Source organism: Orbicella franksi, chromosome 14 (genome assembly GCF_964199315.1).
Source record: "Orbicella franksi chromosome 14, jaOrbFran1.1, whole genome shotgun sequence".
NCBI lineage: Eukaryota > Metazoa > Cnidaria > Anthozoa > Scleractinia > Merulinidae > Orbicella > Orbicella franksi.
In genome coordinates this window covers 8118277-8139615 of record NC_138158.1, presented here as the reverse complement: position 1 = coordinate 8139615, position 21339 = coordinate 8118277, and the positions used below count along the sequence as shown (strand labels likewise).

At 39.7% G+C, this 21339-nt stretch overlaps 1 pseudogene across 1 annotated transcript in view; it reads left to right on the top strand.

The window, feature by feature from the left end:
• LOC145468442 (uncharacterized) overlaps nt 1–18245 on the top strand; it is a 37030-nt pseudogene extending 18785 nt beyond the window's left edge. Inside the window, exons 13-35 of the transcript XR_014042191.1 lie at nt 423–541; nt 814–876; nt 1505–1542; nt 2108–2207; nt 2696–2826; nt 4394–4443; nt 4944–4961; nt 5688–5742; nt 5958–6035; nt 6800–6929; nt 7751–7850; nt 8811–8901; nt 9361–9397; nt 9872–9961; nt 10636–10675; nt 11718–11852; nt 12707–12809; nt 13741–13816; nt 14583–14707; nt 15227–15382; nt 16069–16185; nt 16690–16768; nt 17854–18245. The product of XR_014042191.1 is annotated as an uncharacterized LOC145468442 (transcript). The remainder of the gene's footprint in view (nt 1–422; nt 542–813; nt 877–1504; nt 1543–2107; nt 2208–2695; nt 2827–4393; nt 4444–4943; nt 4962–5687; nt 5743–5957; nt 6036–6799; nt 6930–7750; nt 7851–8810; nt 8902–9360; nt 9398–9871; nt 9962–10635; nt 10676–11717; nt 11853–12706; nt 12810–13740; nt 13817–14582; nt 14708–15226; nt 15383–16068; nt 16186–16689; nt 16769–17853) is intronic.
• Nucleotides 18246–21339: the final 3094 nt, after the last annotated feature.

The following is a 21339-nucleotide window of genomic DNA, read 5'->3' as shown; positions in this document are numbered from 1 at the left end:
GATCTCTTACCATTCATCGCACATAAAGCAGAAGTTTGCTTTTGTTTACACAAGGTTAATGTCCGATGTACATTGCCCACTGTCAACCTATTATTGGTCGAATAGCATGAATCTGTGACCATCTTTCTGCGCATATGAACATCACGCATATGTTCGTCAGGCAATGCTGTCACGGCATTTTAACGGAATTTGGTAATTTGCATATTTCTTTGAAATAAAAGGATATTTTGCCAAAAAAATTATCCAGTAGTTTTTGTCATGCCCTAGCCTATCTACCATAAGAATATGAGCGAAATCGAATTTTTGACCCTTGCAGTGAAATTAAGAATTTGTCTGATTTTTACAGGCAGGCACTCTTAAATAATAATTATATCAATGGATGTCTAAGGTTTGTAATCATTACAATATTATTTTTTCAACAGTTGTGACTGAGCGTTGTGACAATTTAACCACCATGCTTCAGTTTGATGATGTAACAGAGATGTGGAAGTATTTCACAACTACAGGTCTACCAGGTCAGGGAAAACCTGGCCCTTCCCCAGTGAGTACATGAAGATTTGCATGTAGACTTATGTTTTATGTGGTTACAATTATTATAGTTCTTACACACAGATACATGTAATTTACCTCTAGTATAAATTTTTCCACAGCTAAAATTTATTGCACAAATTTTTTTTCATTTAAAGTGATGGTGAATTCATACATGTAGTGTAACACAGTCCTGTGAAGTCACATTTTGCATGTTGTATTCCATTTGGAGCTTCTCTTGGTGAAAATGAAAAACTCATTGTGACATCTGTTGTACTTTTACAGTCACAAAAAACCTGGAATGGAGCTGTTTGTTGTGAGAGAGAGATCCAGCCCAACACATCACAGGTAAAATGTTAATTTCTAATCCCTAGCAGAAACAATGCCCACTTAGAGGGATTGTTGGTAAATATTTTAGGTATGATTTGAAGGAAGAAGTTAAAAAATGTATGAAAGACAGAGAGACAGACAGACAGACAGACAGACAGATCGAGGCAAGCAAATGAACATACAGAAACAGACAGACAGACAGACAGACACAGACAGATGGAGGCAGGCAGAGAGATGAGTGCAGACAGACAGACAGACACAGACAGACAGACAGACAAATAGACAGATAGACAGATGGAGACAGGCAGAAAGAAAAGCAGAGACAGACACAGACATCCAGAGGTACATGTAGGCAGAGAGTTAGATGGAGCCGGACTTAGAGAAAAACAAACAGAAAGACTGACAGAAATATAAACAGACAGACAGTAAGACAGTCAGGCTGGCAAACAGGCTGACAGACAGACAGACAGACAGACAGAATAAAAAGAGAGACAACTCATAACAGTAATGCCCAGAATTGAATCCTGGAATTTGGTTCCATTGACCATCTGATGGTGACAAATGAAAAACTGTAAACTCCAAATAATGCTGTTAATGAGATTCGTTTGTTGTCTGCCTCTGTATTCCTTTTTTTTTTTCTTTTCAGACCTTCACGTTTCTCTTAGCATGGCATTTTCCACACAGGTATTTACTAAAAGTTTCCATTAAGAGAGAGAACAATAGTAAAAGTGTATGAAATTTAAGCTGCCATGGTCTGCCCTGCATTATCAGTGTGTGAAAAAGTTCTTGATCTTGCCCCAATTTTGGCACGGTCAGATCGGCGAAAACTCTTTGCTTAGATTTGTTTGGAATGCTATTTAGTGTGTTAATGTTAAGTCTGTAGTAGCTGTGTTAATTCCAAAACCCACAACCTATCTCAGGCCAAATGAAAGACATACCAATATCAGTTTAAAAATAACTGCAAATGGCTTGTTGATGTTTATTATATGACTGAAAAAAAAATTACTTCATTGTGATTGGCTGAGAGCAGGCCAATTTATCATTAATTTTTAATTTGCACTGCAGTGGACATTAATACACACGCTTTCCAAATTTTCTCAGTCATATAATAAATGAGTAATTGTATGAAAGCTAGAACAGTAAATTATTAAGGATTTACACCACAAATATTTGTAGTGTAAATCCTTACTTACACTCGCATTCATATGATTACCTATACTTACCGTAAGAGATGCCTTTTGTTTGTCAGATATGTGAACTGGAGTCAGGAAAGCTTTGGCATCCATGACCCCAACACAAACTTCTATATCGGAAACCAGTACAGCAAGTTTTGGACGAACATTATGGAGGTGAGAGACTTCATCCAATAAACATTGTTGCAGTTGTCCTTGGCATGACCAGTAATCTTTACCAAGTACAGTGGAATCCTGTTGATGTGGTCACCAAAGGGCTGGAAAAATCTGGCCGGGAGTTCTTTAGATAAGAAAATGACCGAGGTTTTTTTCAGGCCAGAATAAGGTGGCCGTAATAACGAGGTGGCCATATTAACGGCGTGGCCGTGAGGCGGGGTTCTGCTGTAATAGTGTAGTTCCTGTCAACACACTTAATGTATTGAATTGGGTGACCCCCACCCCTTAAACGCCATATTAATTATTTTTTCAGCCACCCACTTTGAAGCCATCTTTTTGCCCCACCCCACACCCCCCTAACTCACAAAAACGGATGGTCCCTTATATATGGGAGCCTTTTTGGCAGGAATTGCGCGAACCCAGATTTGACTGTTGTGAGAGTTTCATAGTTGATCGTTCATCACCTTTGCCATCTCCTCTTGTTTCAGGTTCTCTCATACACTGTCACAAACATGTGTGATCTCACAAGAAAAACCAGGAATTTTCGAGATGATATGTTTGATTCTAGTTTGCCGTGGCAAATGATTGACAGCGCAGCTGGACGGGTGTCTGTTATAAGGTGCGTTATAATTTACATTACATTAGCAGTCTACCCAATCACGGTGCAGTCAGAGATTTCATTAACGTTTTCAGTAGGAGGACAACTGGCTTTCACAGGCGGGCAAAACTATTTGAACTGAACTTCTGGAAAAGAAAAACTTTCCTCTAGATGGTCAAACCTGTAACACTCTTGCTAATTATGCTTACAAGAGGCCCCGCGGGACATCTGGTATTTTCGCGCGCGCGCGAGGTCAATATGTTAATAAGACTAGTAGACAGACTAGTAAATTCTGTGGCAACGGTTAAACTAACATCCTTCGAGTTATATTAGAGCTAGTCATTGTCGCTGTTCTTATAATTTCCTTTTCGCGATCATCGTCCACCAGAGGTCAATCATTCATTTCGGGAAAAAGCTGTAAGTTTGTGTTTTTCGGGGTTTGTCCGTTCAGCCGTCTAATGTTGTAAATAATTGTTTATTTTTGTTCTATTTTCAGTCAAACTCGTTGTCGTGAATAAACTTAAACGTTTGTTCTTTTTTAAAACGATGTTTGGAGACCGATCGAGATTGGCTTCGCGATATGGCGGTAACAAAACCAAATGAGCAAAATCATCCTGACAACCGGTCAAATTGCCCAGTGCCTGGCCCTTAATAAAACCCTTGACATTTAAACATGAATAAGGCAATGAACTAAAATTTGGACCTATTAGATGTTGAAGCAAAGTTTAGCGCATGCAACAAGCCAAGAGCAGGAAAACACATGCATGTCACTGTTGCCAAATGTGGGAAAGTCATTAACCAGTGCCAAGCATAACCACTGTCAGCAAGCATGTTCATAAGGCCAGTTATTATATATGGCTAGCTCTGTGAGCAGGCAAGATGAACCGAATCATGCGCTGTGATTGGGTACCCGAAGGGGCAATATGGTGCTATCTTGCCCCTCTTGGGATTTACGATAACCAGCTATGTCCTGCAAGAAAATAGTATTATTTTTCCATATAATAATAAATCATCGGTCAAGATGGCTGAATATTAGCCTACAAAAAGAACTTGGCCAATATCCAGCCTTATTATCCAACTGCAGCAAATACTGTCCAAATAACAATACAAATATACAGCGATATTGTACAGTTGTTTGTACAGTAGAAAACCTGTTTGCTGTACTGGTCGGCGCGCGCACACAAAACTGTCACACTCTCCCTCTTTTCATTGATAAATTTATTGACTACAGCAGTTGGATAATAAATCTCTTATTAGATGTTTCGGTTGTTAGTATCGCTTTATATTTTCACTTGTTTGTATTTTGACTCGCCCTACGATCTCGTCAAAATACGGCACAACTCGTAAAAATACACAGCAACACTACACACCAAAACATCTAATAAGATATATCTTGACCTCTAGTACTAATACATTTACTCTACACAACTTTTATCACTTAAATACAGCCACTTTACACTACTCACGATACGAATACAGCAACTTCACATTATTTGCAATACTTATATAAATGAAGTTCGAGTTGACAAGTTACGTTATGTTCGAGATTTAACTTAAGGTCTCACTCGGGTAAATATCGCTTCCTTAGATCTCCTACATGCATGTGGATGGGTGATGGCAATCTCTACGGGTTTGAAGGTATGACTTAGTCTTGTCTAAGACTGAAAAAAATGTGTTGTCGAAACTGCAGTAATCTCCTAGTCAAGTTGTAGAATTTTGTCCAAGTTGTGCTAAGGTCTTGATCCAATAAAATTGTGTCAGCTAAATTAAATTGCCGTTCAGGATATTACATTACGCTGAGTTTGGAAAATGAAAACAGTGGTTTATGGAAATTATGTACTAACCCCATGGACTCTATCACAGTAAACAGTCACATAAACTGGCCAGTGTGGGATCATGTCCAGAAAACATTATGACAGGCAGTGTTCATGGTTAAGGTTACCATATACCTTTAGAGGTACCAAAACCCCCATATCAAATTAAAGCTCATAAAGATGGCTATCAAAGTATACCAAGAATATGGATTGGCAAATTTTTAACGACCTCTAAATGCGCCTGGTCGATCAGTGAGGATAATGAATTTTCAAGTTTGAGATTAATACTCATTTTTTTCCTTTTCGTTTTATTTTCGCTGACAGGCTGTAACAAGATGGGAGGTGAGTTAACTTAAAACTTACGATAAATTTCATCCAAGATTCATGGATAAGATTGTTACAGACGCTTACTACAGCATGGCCAACAGGCTGTGAAATTCACGCGTGCGCAGTGCACCTCAGGGCTTCAAATAATTTCCCGGCTGGCGCCGGTCAAATTGTCCAGTCAAACCTGTTTTTGCTCGGACATATCCCATTTTTGGCTGGACAAACATCGATTGCGTCTTACGCTACGAAAGTGCCCCTCCTCCCTTCACATGATGTTTAAATACAAAACAAGTAAATTTTCAAAGCATTTATTGTACATGAGCATCGATCTCAATGCAGGAATAGTGGAACGCATGGGACAGCAAAATCAGTATCACATTTGTGCAAAAATTTGCAACAGTAGCCGGATATTTTATGACTATTACGAATCATTTATGCTTAGGTTTATTCATAAGTTCTTGGTCTGGTATTTAAGTATCCACCTTTTTTGCCCTCCTTTTTCACAAACGCCAATAATGTTGAAGCTTTAAATATTTTAAACTTGAAACTCTAAATTTTTTCCTTACCAGCGTAAACGACCAGACAAATTGTCTGGCCATCTAAGGATTTGACCGGACAAAACCTTTTTTTGACCGGACATTGTCCATTGACCGGCCGTTATTTGAAGCCCTGGCACCTCGATGCTAATATTTTGTACTTTCACTGAACTTGTGAACATGTTCTTCATTTCTTGGTTGTTAGGTTGTTGTCCTCTAAATTGCACCCATGTCTTCAACTATGAAATGGCGATCGCAATGTAAGTCAGTGTTCTCTTTCCATGTATTAAATCCTTTAGTAACCAAGCTTGTTCAACTCCTGTGTGTCAACTCCGTCTCAGTCCGTAAACACGCAAAGAAAAAGAGTTTGGCCAATATCCAGCCATCTTGACCTCACACTAGGTCAATAGCCCATATGTACTTTATAGAAACTATCTTCTTATTGTCATATTTGAGAATCACTTTTTGTCAACAGCTGTTTCCCAGATTTGGAAAGGACCATGCGGGTTGTTGACATGAAACAGCAGGTCTCTCCTAATGGCATCATACCAAGGTACTGCTAGTCTTAAGCTTCAGCTGTATCAACTGACTATTGTAAAGCTAATGCCGGTGTCAGTACATCTGGTTAATCGCAACGAGCGTAATTAATGCCCTAATGTCAGTCAGAACTTGAAGCGAAAACATGCCACTGGTGTCAAAGGCGGGCCACGGGAAATCATGTATCAGTGCCAAGCGCAGGAAAACATGTGACCAGTAACAAGCGCGGGAAAATATGTAACCAGTGCCAAGCGTAGGAAAACATGTAACCAATGCCAAACACGGGAAAATATGTAACCAGTGCCAAGCACGGGAAAACATGTAACCAGTGCCAAGCACGGGAAAATATGTAACCAGTGCCAAGCACGGGAAAACACGTAACCAGTGCCAAGCGTGGGAAAGTATGTAACCAGTGCCAAACATGGGAAAACATGAAACCAGTGCCAAGCGCGGGAAAACATGTAACCAGTACCAAGCGGAGGAAAATATGTAACCAGTGCCAAGCGCGGGAAAATATTTAACTGGTGACCGTGTTAAGAGCTTGAAAAGGTGTGACCAGAGTGATTAGTTTCAAGCGCGAAAGCACCGCGGGCCCAGTAACCAGTGCCAACAGAGGGAACACATACATATAACTGATTCTAAGCGCTGGACAACCAGATGGGGGAAAACACACACTGCTCCCTGAGGTCGGTGTGTCCTCTTGAAAGCTAGTGGTTTTATGGTGGTCTTTTCCGTTACACTTTGAATTTCTAATTCAAACACTTTGTTTTCCTTTTTCAGTCGCACAACTGTGCCACTTGAGTTGCGACGCCAATGGACGTTTTGGCCAAACTACACTGATGTGAATCCTGCTTCTACAACTGTATGTGTAGATGGCGAGATAGGAACTGTATTGAAGACTTACAGGGAGGTAAATACGTGCACCTTATAAAACGAATCTTTTTAAGGAAGTTTCGTTAATGCGGCGTTTATTAAGGGAAATATAAACATGTTTGGCGAAATAATTATATAAGACATTTAAATTGTCAACAACCCTTAATTAGGCAGAGCTAACTATTTTATCGAACACGGTCCCGTAGTATGCTCTGAATTTACAAAAAATTCTTTACACGAGCTTTAGGGACGGACCATTATTTTTTTAGGGGAGGGGGGTTGTGGGGGTGGGGCAATTTGTAAAAAAAAAAAACTCGCACAGCAACAAATGCTGAAAAACATGGTGGAAGAGGAGCCATGGGAGAAAAAAACCTCGACCAGGTGCTTTCTACTAGTCCAGTTAGATTTTTGATGTTAAAAAATAGAAACATTCTTGCACAAGCTGTTGCTCAACCTAGAAGTGAAAAAAATTCATGCCCCAGGTAAAAAAAAAAAAAAAAATTCCCAAATACCGGCGGGAAGGTGCCGCAAATTTGAAAATTAAACGATACACAGAGCTGTAAACAGGTGATCTTCTCGCGGGAATTTGTGAATATTTTACTTTAAGTCGAGGCTAACCCTGTGCAAATGCGTTCTCAGTGCTTTTAATCGGCGGTCATGGCGAACTCCAAACTGGACTATTGCCCAGCCCACCCTTCTCAATAAGATAATGGTTCGTCCCTTTGCGCGCATGGCAGTGACGTTAGTAAAAACAGGAGTTGCTTCTTCTTGGATCTGCTCTTGACGTTTTAAGCACCGTGTAACGGGACAGAACTTTACAGCAGTACAGCAACGCTGATTGTGTCTTTACTATCTCAGATTCTTCACGGAGCATCGCAAGAGTGGTTTGACGGCGTGTGGCCGGTTGTAAAGAAAATCATGGCCCGATGGATGACAGAATTGGACGCAGCGGGAGACGGTAAAAATTCTCTCTAAAATGACTGTGTTAAATCCCAGGAGCTATTTTTTAGCTCCCTCCCTCCTGTTAGCCCTCTCCTAGAATCAAAAATTCAATTTTGTGTTAATGACCCCTCGGCTGCATATCAGAAGAAAAAAAGCAAAAATTGAAATTAATGTTTAAAACTTTAAACGATCAGACTCCGGAGTACCTGAAAGGCCTATTTAAACCCTTCAACTCGGACTATGGACTCGGAAATATTGAAAACAATTAGCTCTGCCTAAGCCCCGTACCGATTTTTTTGAAACGTAGATTCTGCTACAGTGGGGCACATTTGTGGAATAGCCTTCCAACTGACGTCAGAGCCATTAGATCTTTTATTAACTTTAGAAATGAGATAAATCGCCAACTGTCCTCCTCGTATTCCCACACGGCAACCATGTAAATCAGGTTTCCTTTTTTAAATCGGAATTTGTAACTGATGTTTTTACGGTGTTTAAATAAAGTGTCTATGGCTCCCCGTTACAAAGCCACCCCCGCCCCCCTTTCTCGTTCTCCGATCTCCCCTTCCATGGGCAATTTATAAGCAATTTCAAACAATTATTTTGAGGTAACCGCACGGATTATCCATCCACCACGTCATTGTTTCGTTTCTTTAATCAGTGGTACGGTTGTGTGAATTAGCGGAGCTTAACTTTGTTTATTTATATTACTGTGTGTGTCTGTGTTTGTATGTTCGTGTCCCTGACCTAAACTAAAACTTGTAAAATAGCTTTTCTTTAAACTGGCTGCCTTGTATTTTTAACTCTTACATTGTTTCGGGTAGCCAGCACCCTTGTCATTTTTGTTTTTATTCCAGCAAAACAACGTAATTTTCAACTCTGGGGTGAAATAAAAGCTTCTGTTGTTGTTTGTTGTTGTTGGAGATGGGGATGAAATAGCAAAAAATACCTGAGATATTTCTCTTTCTTTTTCTTTCAGGGTTAATTCGTGGTCCGCAACCCAACACTTATGATACTACTTTCTATGGCGTGACTACTTTTACCTGCACTCTGTATCATTGTGCTCTCAGGTAAATTGATGTTTCTGTAACGCTCTTGGTGACCCTCGTCGACTGTCGAGCGCTCTCGGTGACTCTCGGCGACTCTCGTGGGCTTTCGGTGACCCTCGTTGACTCTCGAGCGCTCTCGATGACGATCTTATACTCTATTGGTGTTTCTTGTCGACTTTTGTTTGGTCTGTGTGACTCTCGGCGACTCTCATCGACTCTCGTGGGATGTCGGCGGCTGTCGTTGTTTCTCGCAGACTTTTGGCGTCTCCCGTCGGCTCTCGTATCCTCTCATCAAATTAGAACCGGCTCAAATGTTTCTTGAGAGGCTTTTGGCTAAGGTGACGTCCTAAGTAACAACTTATCCTTGTCAAATTGCACTGACATGAAAACGGGGAGAAGATTCGCTGCGCTCAGCTTCTCTCTCTATTTGCCTCAGAGCTAGACAGAGAATGAATTCTTTTACTTTTCATTGTGTTGCAGAGCTGCGGAAGAGATGGCAAAGCTTCAGAAAGATATGGTGCAGTAGCATTTTTATTGCCAATGCCTTGCTTTCAGTGTTTGCTTTCAGTGAAATTATGAAGAAAATTACCCGGAGGAAACTCCCATATGAAAAGGAACGGGGCGCTCATGCTACCTTTTATGGGGTTAAAAATCGGTTAATGTGTCGTTTTAGAATTCGTACCTCCTTAGGGGAGAAAAAGTTGTAAGCGTCCACCTCGGGGGTGGGTGGATGGGGGGGGGGGGGGGGGAGGAATTCACTTGAATTAAATTGCGATTGGCTTGCTTCTCCACCTAATTTGTAGAATTCGATCGCCCTGGTTAAATCAATGAAACTCGTTGACTGTTGTAAACTAGACTTCAAGCATGCAAGTGAAACAGAAACAAATACAAGAATTTAGGCTAAACTTTTCAAGAAGCACAAACCATGATGTAGCAACTTTAACTTGCAGAACGTTGCACACTCTCTTACTTGTCTCCCCTGTGGTTTTAGGGCCAGGCTCAAAAATACGCCAAACGGTTTGCTCTGGGAAGCGCCAACCTCGACAGGGTCTGCTTCACCAAGGAAGATTGGTACACACAGGTGAGCTCCAATTTTAGAAGGGACCTCCCGATGTAAAAGAGGGCCTTCGTGAAGATTGTGGTGTAACTTTCAATCTCGTTACCAGGACGAGGTTGCGTGTCTTGGAGCTTGTTACAGCATGTTACGTTGAAGACACTTTGTAAAGTGATGGACAAAAACTTGTTTTACTTTTTAATGAGTTTAGTACTAGGTTTCATCAGCTTTCGTTTGCATCGCCTTCTGGTTTTAGGACTGAAACGTTTGATACAAGTGAATATATAAAATATCATATATTAGAACTGCGGAGAAAGATATGAAGATATGATCGATCATCGCAGTGCTTGATGTTGTATATGAACAATTAATGGGGGACTTCAGATTTGAGTGCGAGTGCGAGATCGAGGACGAGAACGACTTTTCAGTTCTAGTTTGCAGGCTTCACATTATCAAATCACATACCCCTCTCATTCCATGAGCTACCCTCTCTACATAAAACCACCATGAAGAACTAGGGCTCTGGAAACGTCACTGGTTTGAAATTCAAAAATCGTACTCATACTCAACCTCGTTCTTGTAGTCCAATCTAAAGGGCTGTAATGATGCGACAGGGTGTATGATGAAGGCATGACTGTGATAACAGTGGTTAATTTGAGCATCTGGTAAATCCCCTTTCTTCCATTGTCTTGTTCCTTTAGGTACTCGATCCAAAGTACGATAAAGCTGAACTTTCTGATGGTGAGTCAAGCCTTTGCGTATTGTATTTTTTTCTGTAGGGAAATCTTTGTTAACAATATTTGCCTCGTTAGCATAAGTGAGTCAGGCCTTGATTAAGCTGGGAAAACATCAGTTCTGAAAATTGACAGGGTATAACACGATTAATGGTCCCAAGGAATTTGGGCCGATATGATGTTGAAGAGGGTTTTACACACGTTAACTAAGTTAGACACGTTAACTAAGTTGTTGTTGTTGTCGTATCGAATCCTGTTGTGCGACGCAGATTAAAAACTCAAAATTGAAAGCTCAAAATCTTACAAAGAATGTTCGAGCTCATTAGCGCTTGTGCCACACAGATATTGTGCGGTTTTTAAAAGCCGATTTCTTCTTGAATATTACACCAGAAAGAGACAAAAATTTCACCAATTACTAAGTTTCAGAAGCCTTTTAAATGTTTGAAGTCAATTCGTGTGTAGCGTGATGCCTTCTCTACGCAGTCGTATGTTAATGAGCAAAAGGTAAACAATGACGTCAGCGAAGATAGCTCTTAGTAATTTCATTAACAACAAAGCTTAAAGGAGCTCAGTCACGATATTTTGAGTTATTTTGGTCACGTACAGAATTACCTTTAAATTGCAGGAAACCTCAAAATAATAGTTTACTAAGATACCAAAACACCTAAAAGATTATAATAAACCATAAAGGAACAAGGATGGTTAAGGATGGAGAAGATTGACACGGATTACAAACGACGAACTTGAAAAATTCAGGCTATTCACTTTTCAAGGTGCTCAAACCGTGACGTAGCTCTTTTAAGTTAGGGATGAATAAATGGACTCAGTTTATGTTTCGACCAACACAGAAGAATGCTGAAAGCACAGGGCGGTCAGATTTGCGTGCATTACTTTGCCCTGTCAACATGTGTTCCTACCAAACAGCTATGATAATGATGCACCACCAAATTAATGATGTTTCTAGATGTACCACAAATTTTCACCACTAGCTTGAAAGGAAATGCATGACAACCATTAATGAGAATTTCTACTCCTATCCATTTTCCTAGCAACATTCGTCGATTGTTTGGTTGGTCAGTGGTGGGCATTTGCGTTGCAGCTGGGTTATCTTCTACCAGAGGAGCACGTCAAAAGCACTTTGCAAAACATCTTTTTAAGAAACCATGTGGACTCCTTCGATCCAGGTAAGCGGCGGTAACTAATGGGGAGTTTAAGAAAACCACGACAGCAACGGCAGCGGGAACGTCGCTAAATAAAAGGTTTAACGAGGAGAACAATGGCTGTGCTCGTGCGTTATAATTCTTGGTACATTTCTTTGCCGTCCTCTCCAAAACAACAACATGAAATGATCAAATTCTACGTTGTCTGGAGAACGTGAACCACGACGGCTATTTTTTTGATTTTTATATCAAATGTTTCGCCGTGTCCCAGATTCAGTTTCGTGATAGTTTTGACACTGAGAAACAAAAGAAAATGACTTAAGAGTATCGCGAGATTCGGAGGTAAAATATAAAATTAGGTAGGGAGGGGAGGGACAGATGCCAGTTGAAACACCCTATGAGTTTCCCACCGGGACACGAGTGACCCTGGAAAGATCCTATTTGAAGTCCTAAAATATCAGACTTCCGGTTGAAGTGCGCTTGCCTAGCTGACAAACACATGACTCAATCGGGACCCTGGTGGTTCACTTCCGCTTATTTCCATTGTTTTTATAACCAATAAAAATCGTACCCGTAACGGAACTCTCGAGAATCGCTCGTTCCGTCAAGCTTGCGCCGCAAGAGAACGAGTTTGCAATACTTCAGCTTTGCCAAACAACGCATGCGTACTTAATTCTCCGAGATGGTGAGTTTTAACAGGCATTCTCACGAAATGTTAGCTTGGCTTTTAGACAGGCTGTCACGCAACTTTATCAATTTGCAGTTTTGAAATATTACCTTGCGGACAGGCAGTAAAAAAAATTGTTAAACTACTTCATTATCATTGGTACATTGTCATAGTATTAATATTATATTGATAGTAACATTTTGTTACTTAGCTGACCAGACTCCCAGGAAGTTCTTTGATCAGCGTGACGCTGGAATGTATATTGCCGATGGCCGGGTGCACCTCCAAGTCATCCTTTCCGATACAGCAGCGAGGTTTGTTGATGTTTTTGTTGTTGTTGTTGTTTTATCTTATTCATTTATGTTTGCTTTCTTATTTATTATTGTTATTTGGCTGTGTCTCACAAGGACTGGGAACTACCAAATTCACGAATTTGATGGCGGAAATCGAATCGAACGTGAACCGGGATGGAAAAACGGCAGCAATAGGATAATTCTGAAACCGATGTACTAACTGAAAGGATATAGGAAAGGATATATATAGTATAATCTTCATTTTTTTTTTTTTTTTTAATAAGTGATGTCACCTCTCAATTAGAGAACTTAAGGTGATTCCCCTAGTAAAAGAACCCGCCATAAATTTCCGATGAAACTTGGTATGCTGTTGCTGTTGTTATGAAAGAAAACATGGGGGTCACCGTGCTCGTTTAAGAGAAAAGGAGCATTTATTTCTCTATCGAACTTAGCTCTTACTTCTTGTACGCGCACGCGCTCATGTGCGCGCGCTAATGACGCGAAAATCGGGCGCAGTAGGGATGCGCAGTGCAATACTAAGGAATCACCTTGATGATGATGACAACGACGACGACGACGATGACAACGACGACGACGACGACCACAACAACAACAACAATAATAATGATAATGATACAGGCAACCCAGGACTAATTTTTCGTATTTTCATTTGGAATTGAACGCTGGCATTACATATTTAGCTTGAGAAAGGTTTGAAGGTAAAATATAAATTCATTTTTTATTAGACGTTGTCCTCGGGGTAGCCGTCCTCATTGCTTAAGCTCTCTATTTTCTTGGCAGGACGGGCGTAAAGAGAGAATTGCATCGAAATCTCCGTATAGTGTTTTAACAGCAAGTAAATGCTTAAATTGTCACGCAAGCTTTCGTTTGGACAGGACGATTACGTGACATGTTCGCTTCTCATATTTTTTGTTATCATTTTTTGCTTCAGGGAGCTTGGACAGGTTTAGAGTACGAGTTTGCGCAGCTGTGCTTGAGCGAAAATATGATCACCACAGCTCTTAAAGGTAAAATCGGTCCCTTCGTTATTTTGACCAATCTCTGATCTTACACAATTGTTGTCAAACTTTTGAGGTTAATAGATTGGTTTTCCTGTTGTGCAGCCTCTTTGATTGACAAGCAATGTGTGGAAAACCAACGGGAAAAGATCCCGACAGTTGCAATTAAGATAAAGCGCGCGGAGACTGGGGAGGGGATAATCTGGCATGTCTTCTTTTACTTTCACTCGGGGAAAATCACAGTGGACCTTTTCGGCGATACGGCGGCCATTTTGAATTCTATTGTGTCATTATTATAGGATGCTTAGGGGCCATTAGTATGCATTTCCCCCCTCTAAGCATCCCATAATAGCTATTTGAAACAGTAGAATTCAAAATGGCCGCCGTATCGGCGAAAAGGTCCATTTATTGAAGCGTTTTTTTTTTTTTGTCTGGCAACTGTAAAATACTCGTTACTTCCTGATGTCGTTTGTGTTTGAAATGCGTTAGGGTTAAACTTTGGTCATCAGGTTATTAATATTTGCTAGCAACTCCCTCTCTGCAACATTTTCCCAACTCCTTCAGTCTCTCAATCCCCCTATTCTCCATCCCCTTTGCTTTTTATTTACTTGCCTCAATTCCCCCCTACTCCCGATGTCATAGTCCTCTCCGCTTTTCTTCTTTTCCGTCACTCCTCCCTACGTTTGCCTTCCTAAGGAACGCAACAAGGCGTCAAGTGAACTCTTTGCTATTATGTCATTTCAGTTACAATCTCATTAATTTTCTTTCTTTGAAGTTTTGACCGATACCCGAGAGAAGTATGACGGGACTCGCCGAAGCCCATGGAATGAAATCGAGTGCGGAGACCATTACGTTCGACCCATGGCAGCGTTTTTGTTCTTTGAGTTGGCGTCTGGTCAGGTAGATTATTGAAACACCTCTCGGAGCTTTTACAGGCTTGCCACATGTCGGGGGGGGGGGGGGGGAAGTGCGAATTTTATTTTGAGTTGGGGAAAATTGACATTTTGAAGAAAAGTCAGTGTAAATGTGTGAGTAAATAAAGTTGTTGTTGTTATTGTTGTCAGAGAAAATTGAAATATTTTAACCCTGCTCATTTATTGATACCATTGAAGGTTGCAAGAAACATTTGGGGTCACTGTGATCTCAACGATTTGTTTTTCTTATTGAAGAAGAAAAATTTATTGAAAACTTATCAGTGTTAATGAACGGATGGAAAGGACGGCTGTAGGAAGAAGCTAGAAGCCGCCGTAAATCTAACATTTTGTATTTATTTGGTCAGGGAAATGTTAATTGTTTTTTTCAGAGAAAAGTCAGGGAATTTTGAAAAGTGATGTCTGTGGCAAAAATGTTTCATGAAAAATATATTGTTATTTTGTACTTCAGCAAAGAAATCAGCTTTTTTTTATTTGAATTTCGCAGACTTTGCGTTTAAGAGAGGCTGGTAACCCTGTGATCAGTCTTGGATTTGCTCCACGAATTAACCCGTCAGACTTCTGTGGTTTCTTCATCACTGCCGCTGCTTGGGGCCAGTTTAAACAGAAAGGAGATGCTGAAATGCGAAGTGGAACGGCTGAGGTTAATTTTGAAGCATCTTAATTAACGTGCATCCATTTCTCCTTATGGCTGTTGTTTCATAGTAGGCCTTTTGGAGCAGTTGGTCACGTGAACGATATTTTCTAAGCCTTTTAGCTACAGCTATGGGAATTCCAGAACTGGAAAGAGCATGTTTTAAATAGCCAGGACACCAATTTTCAGACCAATGCCCTGTAAGGTTGAAATTTAATGATGATTTCAATATTGCTAAAATTAGAAGGGTTTGCAAGGAAGCGAGGAAGTTTTGCCCTCCAGGAACATTTTCCGTTATTACTCACTACAAAAAGAAGCTGCTGTTATATAGCTATCGGAGATAGAAAGAGGGGAAAAATATTAGGAAGAATGGAAAATTCGAGGTTCTTAAACCGAAAGACAAAGATTTTATGGCAGCTTGGAAACTTGCAAAATTACAAGGATTTGTTTGGAAAACCACGGAAGCGTGACTGGAGGGCAAAGCGTCTTCTTCCCATATAAATCCTTCTAATTTCTAATGTCCTTGAAATTCCTTCTCAAAGGATATGAACCTGAAAATTTGCGTGTAAGCTTATTTGTAAATGTTCTTTCTATTTCTGATTACATTATGCATTACCAATGACTGAGTCAGTGTGTTCTTGAACTCGAACCAACTGTTCTTGGGATGTCTTATTTGATTTTTTCTAACCTCCTAGCTGTGTGTGCATCATGGAGAACTTCAGTTGTCACAGTTAACTCTACAGTCACGTGCTACCTTCACTGTAGTGCGCAAGAGCGACGGCAATAAACCGCTGGACACGACAGCCGCAACGGTAATTCAGTAAAGTTTGTCATAACACCGTTAGTTACAATCACGGAAGCATGCAATTTGTAGGAAATCGAATTTGCATTACAGGGCCACCACGGGTCAGTAAATGGTGAGAGAAAAAAATTCTTCCAGGTCAGAGAAACGTCAGGGAAGTTTATTTTCAGTCAGGGGAAATTGACAGTTTGAAGAAAAGTCAAGGAAAATTGAAGTAATTTAATACGGCTGATTTAAAACCATTGAAGGCTGGAAGAAACATTTAGGGTCACTGTGATCTCAACGATAATATTTTTCTTTAATGAAAAAGGAAAATTTGTTTAAAATTATCACTCTTAATGAACAAGTAGTAAAAGAAGCCGCCACTAGAACTGATATTTTGCATTTCTTTGGTCTTATCAGTGAAAAATCAGGGAATTTTGAAAAGGGATGTCTGTGGCAACTATACATTAGTTTTGGTGTTTTTTGTTCGGCCAAGTGTATTGGTTTTCAACATTTCATTTTTTTTAATTAGGAGACTGGAAAACTCACAATTAAGTTCAACGATGATGTCTCGCTGAAAGCTGGAGAATGCTTGCTGATAGTACTTTCGGGTAAGCAAGTTAATGCAATCAATAAACGTTTAGGATTTCTTTTTTTTTTTTTAATATTGGATTTCTCGATTCTTGGCATCAATCATCCGAGCACTGAAATTTCTTCTTCTATGGTGAACCTGAAATTCACCGCTTTAGTTCCTTAGGGAAAGAAAAAACGTTTTACATAAAACATATTGCAGAGTCTTTTCTTGCCAGCTTTATGAGCTCTATAGCTCAGTTGGTAGAGCACTGCACGGGTATCGCAGAGGTCTTGGGTTGGAATCCCTTTCAGGCCAGGAATTTTTTTCAGGCTTTAATTTCACAACTGCTTAAGTTGTGTGTAAAACTGCAATGATCAATCATGTCTTCATTTATTCTGCCTTGTTGTGTTTTACAAACTAGTTATTGAACCCTTTCGAGTGGTATAACAAGGAATATCCCGAGAGTCACTTGTATTTTTTCGGTGTAAAGGCGAGTGTGTACAAGGAAAATGCAAGGGACTTGTGGGATTTCCATGAAATACCACGAGAGTGGTTAATAACTATTTGTACCATTACACAGTAAATACTGTGAGTGGCCAACAAAATCACTGCAACGTATGATGGGAAGGCTGGGTGTGATAGTCGATACCGCCGAGTATACAACGGCTTTCTTGTCTTCTGATTGGCTGTATTTCCTATGACATGGTATAAATATAAATATCCCTAAAATGAGGCTAAATTTCTGATTACTTGATTTGACTAAAGTTTATGTGAAAGTTATGCGAGTAAGATTTCCTTCTTCTAATTCCTTTTTGGCGAGTCTGCGATTGAGTTAGGCCTAGTTGATACACATAACAGCATAAGAAGGACGTTTTGTCGTCATGTTTGCAGTCTGAACATCCTGACATAATGGCATAATAGCAATATCACAGCATGAACATAACTATATAAGGAAAACAAACTGATATTTTGGTGATGTCTTGATGTCGATGTTCACATTACCGACATAAGCGATTATGTTGTTGTAGTTATGACGTTATGTCGCTAGTGTTAACTAGGCCGCATACTTAACAATGGCTAATCAAACTTTCTTCACTGTCTTCTTGTCTTGTCTCCCAACAGCTTGAGTTTGGAAAATATGAAGATTGCCAGCTTTTAAAGTGGAATGGAGAATCGATATCTTGTAGAAATAGTCGTAAATAGTTAAAGAAACTTTGTTTAGGACTGTGAAGCCAAGCACACACGTAAAAACGTTAAAGAGCTCAGTCACGGTATTTTGAGTTATTTTGGCCAGGTACCAAATTACTTATAAACCAGTAAAGGAAACCTGCAATTAGCGTTTACTTAGATAGAAAACCTTTACTCATTAATACCTTAAACTTTAAATCTAAACTGTAAATGTAACTGAATTTGTACAGCTGAATCCAGAAACCTTACCAGCACCTCGTTATCACTGCCACTTTGTTTCTTGGCCCAAATAAATCGCTAAGTCTGTCGTTTTCTTATTTTAAGAACACCTTGAATTCGACCTTGTTTCTGTGCAGTCTTCGTATTAACGGGGTCCCCTGGCCAGGGTGTGTGCATGCATCAATACGTTTATAGAGCGTTATATAGTTGGTTGTGTATTACCACGCTACACGATTGGCTTAAAACACTCGCGCCACTTTTTCATCCAATCAGAAGTAAAACCAAAACCAATCGCAACTCGCTCTCGCACGTTTTGCCGCACTTTGCGTCGGCAGCTAGCATTTGAGTTTTGATTGGTTCATTGGACTGCCCATGTCCTTTGTGATTGGTCATAGTGAATACTTTGGTTTTACGATTCTCAGTTGAAAACCGATCTGTAAACCTGCATGAGTAATTGTATTGCATTTGCTAAATTTCATGTAAGCAGCAGTTTCCAAGAACCAATACTTTCCTTACGGGCACCTCTATATGACGTGATGATTCATTTGGCCCCAGGGAAAGCTAAATTCGTTTAATAACTAGTACAGAGCCCTGCAATTACAAGGACACTCGATGCGTGCCCTTATTCAGTAGTCTTGACTGTACGGAGAAATCTTGTCTAGTTCCCAACAATTGTACTACTCGTTTGCCGTAAAACGACCCTTTATCAGCTTGGTTACCTTTAGTATATAGGTGTAGTTACCTTTTACAGGGTTTTAGTAGCCTTGTTATTTTTTTGTGTGTGTGAAAAGTGCATTCAGAATACTTCAGAAAACTACCTGTAATTAAGTAACGCGGAAATTATCTGTGCAAAATCTGAAAATTCCTCTTACATTCATAAGCCTGAGGAGAAATTTTGTAAATCTGTTTAAAAAGTGGACAAGAAATTTGTTCAAGTGTCAATGGTATTGCACAGTGCATTTGCAGTAAGTTGTTTTCCTAAATGATACGCTTGTTGATCGAGGAAATTGAAGCGAAAGATTTTTATCCGATTCCCAGGCAGTCTTAAAATATTACATTTGGTTGGTTTTCCTTAATGAATCATTACTTTTAACTGTAGCTTGTTAAGTAAGTTTGTGAGGTGAAAACGTTTTCCATCTAATGGAGCGATTTTCAATTGAGTGTCGAAAAGCCAAAACCAAACCAATTATCTACCAATTAGACTACTCAGCTAATTTCAAACCGTAGTAAAACCAAAACCAAAGTAACTGCCTGATTACTTTGGACACTCAATTGAAAACCACTCTATATACAATTAAGAGTAAAACCTTCAAACTGTTCGTGAAGGTTTCGGTTTAATTTAACAATCATTTGTCAACAAGTATCAAAGAAGCAACGAACTTTTGATGATGGATGTTTAGACAAATTTAATGTGTACTAGTTTAGAAAGAAAGCTGCAACAACTGAGTGAAGGACGTTGTGCAGTAGGGTGTATCACCAGAGTAATAAAATAAACTTTATTCTTTTATTGATAGAGAGTATTTTTACATAACCATTCCCGATCGCAGTATTAAGTACTTTTATTGTATGGGGAATTGGTCCGCGAGGAAAAGGACAACTGTGATTGGTTCCCTGAGCGGTCCGAATATCGCAATACAAAACATGGCACAAAAGAAAACAGTTTCTTCCTAAGGAAAAATATTTTTTTCTCTTTGTCTGGACGATAATAACCTCTTAATAACCGGGCGCGAGGGCCTTACTGGGGAATATTGGCCCGAGGTCGTGGCAGTTAACGAGCGGTTCCGAACGGAAAGTGCGAAGTCAGCAAGTTTCACTTAAGGACGGTGCCTACTTTTGTTAGTGCGCACACATTCTGCGCATCACGCCAGGCATGGTTTAAGCGCCACGCGCGCTCTGGGTTGACATGACGCAATCAACTACGCCACCAAGTACGCGACTAAATCGAAAGCAAAATTTTACTACTATGACCAAATCAAGTTTAATGAACCTGTACTTAAACCAGGAACAGCAGAACAGCAGCATATCGCTAACCACTAACTGTTAACGTCTTCCAGCTGAAAAACTAGCTGTTATCTGTGGAAAATTATACTGAAATCCAACTGTAAACATGTACCTGCAGATGGCGTAGTGCGCGCGCAAAACAAGTGCGAGATACGCAAATGTTTTACTTACTGGAGAGGTGACAGGAAAAATGAAACAGGCACCGCAAAAAGTTTCAAAAAGGATCAATAACTTTAAAAAACGCGTGGTTACCCCTATATTTTATGTTATGAGATGGACGTGGCAAGCCTATTCAGCAGGTGATTAGTTTCTGGTTGTGAGCAAAAGATATTTAGACTGTATTTTAGCTGAAACAGAGGAAGGCTGTCAGAGACGCTAAAAGTGCTGTTGCAACGATTTTGTCATTAAAAACATACCAAAAATGGTTTTTATGTTACCATTTACCATGTAGTTTTCAGATCTTTATAGATGTTTGCTTTTCTGTATGTAAAGGCGAATTCTAAAGAAAGCTGTGAAGAAATATCCTCCTTCAATTTTCAGAAAATGCTGATGTCAGCATTTTTGTTGAGATTCAAGGCTAATTATCTCGAAAAAATGCGTGGCTACCCTCTTTTTTCTTTGTGGATTCCGATAGCACTTGCAAAGATCTACTTATTCCGCAAGGTCCTAACCTGGCGCAAAAACCTTTGTATTTAGTGGGCACCGTCCTTAAGGTGGCTGAAAACAGTTTCCAGCACTTAGATTTTGCTGGATCGTTATAACTACTTTCTATTACTTGATGCTACAATCATGGTATCGAAAAACAACCCAATCATTGGTGAACACGTTGTTATCATTTTCGTGACACAATGGGTTACCATAGCAACAGTATGGCCTGCCAGAAACACCCTTAATTACATCTTTATGGGCTGATAATTCAAAAACGGCACAGAATTTTTTTTAGATAATCAAATTTTGATAAGCATGATAAGCCGCAACTTTTGGCAATGTTAAAACAAAAATTCTGTTCATAGGGTTAGAACCACCTTAAATTTTCAAAACTTTAAGATGGCTCTGAACCCTACATACAGTTTTTTGAAAACTGCGCCAAAAGTTGCTTCTTATCATGCTTATTAAAATTTGATGATATAAAACATTTAACCATGCCGTTTTTGAATTATAAGCCACAGGGCTTTGAAAAAAGCGAAGGCAGTTTACAGT